We start from the raw sequence: 1728 nt of genomic DNA, 5'->3' as shown, positions 1-1728 counted from the left end.
TGAAGACTATTAACGTGTCAAACCCGTCAGACAGAGTAGGTGGCCTTGGAGGTATATTTTTAGATGCCTAATCCAGAGGGGAGAGAGTGGAGGGGAATCGAGTTTTGTTCTTAGGTTCAGTGACAAGCAGTTTAACCTATTGCAATCATCTTCTGACTTCAGCTCTGGGGAGAGGACCCCACATCGATTGCCAGGTGCCCTGTCACACCCAGGAGGGTCTGTCACTGTTGAGCTTGCTGCGCGGGCTTATCCACAGCCTTCTCTCAAGAGTTCTCAGCTATTGTCCCCATATCAGAGTGGGGAGATGCTGGAGGTCAGGCTCTGTACTCTTAAGCAGCCTGACCAGGACGGAGACAAAATGAAGTTTTCAGCTGTGAAAGAACAGAGAAAACGCAAATGGAACTCCCTCACAGGTGGTGCCACTCTCATAGGGACCCACCCCATTTCTTAAGAATTCTTAGAAAGTTACAGCTGGAAGAGATCTTAGAACTAACATGAATCAAATCACACGCTGCGCCCCTTCCCAGGCTCAGCGCCGCTCAGCGCCGCTGACCGACACCATCCCCAGAAGTGGGTTTAAAACATTTGAAGGCTTTGCCAAAATGTAAAAGTCAGGAGATTTCACCTAATAGTCTGGGTTTCTGGCTTACCTGGAAGAGTTAGGCCATGTCCCAGCACCAGGCTTCCTTACTTGCATGGCACTATGAACTGCCCTGTTTTGGGGGTGCCTGGTCTCCCAGTTCAGCACAGTCTCCCCCATTTCCTGTTATATTACATGCCTCTTATCGAGCAAGACCCATATTTCCTAAGACCCTTTTGCAGACGAGTACAGTGACCTCTGGAGATACTTATAATTTGTCTAACATCAGAGCACTTGCTTGTACCCGCTTTGCTCCTGTCCTGGCCACAAGCACACTTCTGCCTTCAACTACAGACCATCCCCGCAACTCTTCAAAGTGGCTGTCAAAAGCCACAGCTTTTCCTCCCTCCATTCAAAAGTCCAGCTGATCTCTCTCTTCATCTCTGAATTGAAGTCCTTCCTGGATTAGCTAAGTGAATAGGGTGCTATGGGGAGAGCAGAGCCCTTCAATAGAGGAGCCCTATTTGGTTACTCTCAACACTTGAAAATGGGATCTCTCCGACCTCAGCTGCACATTCGAATCGGATGGTCTGGCCTCACCCAGACCAACTACATCAGAATCTCTGGGTCCAGGTGTCAGTTTTTGGGGGGCTCCTCAAATGATTTCAGGGTGCCATCAGGGTCTCTGATCACTCTCTGAGGTTGCTGACCAGGCTCCACTGTTTAGTGCTCCTGAGTCCTCTTAGATAATTTATGTGAGTTTGAAGGTTCTGGAAAGTTTCCTCATCTGGAAAATGAGGTTCAGATTAGCAATTTCCAATTCGGAATGTTTCACCCCTTGGCATCCACAAACAAAATTGTGAAGTCTTTGAGCTACTTCCAATAGGGCAAAATGTCAAGTAGAAATAGCACAATGAACCCGTGTTAAGGTCACACACGTTAATGAAGGGGTTACATCTTTTTTTATTTTTTTTATTTTTTTCTTTTGCCTGGAATCATATTTATTTGGTGTGGTGATTCTAGTTTCAAAATATGAGGTTTGTGGGAAGAGGGGAAAATGTTACTGGTGATTAAAAATAAAGAGAAGGAAGAGAGGAAGGGAGATGGAGGGAGGGAGGTGGAGAAGGAGATGGAAAGGGGGAGGGAAG

Source organism: Hipposideros armiger, unplaced genomic scaffold (genome assembly GCF_001890085.2).
Source record: "Hipposideros armiger isolate ML-2016 unplaced genomic scaffold, ASM189008v1 scaffold_471, whole genome shotgun sequence".
NCBI classification, from domain to species: domain Eukaryota; kingdom Metazoa; phylum Chordata; class Mammalia; order Chiroptera; family Hipposideridae; genus Hipposideros; species Hipposideros armiger.
The sequence above is the reverse complement of the archived record's forward strand: the minus strand, read 5'-3'. Positions refer to the sequence as shown.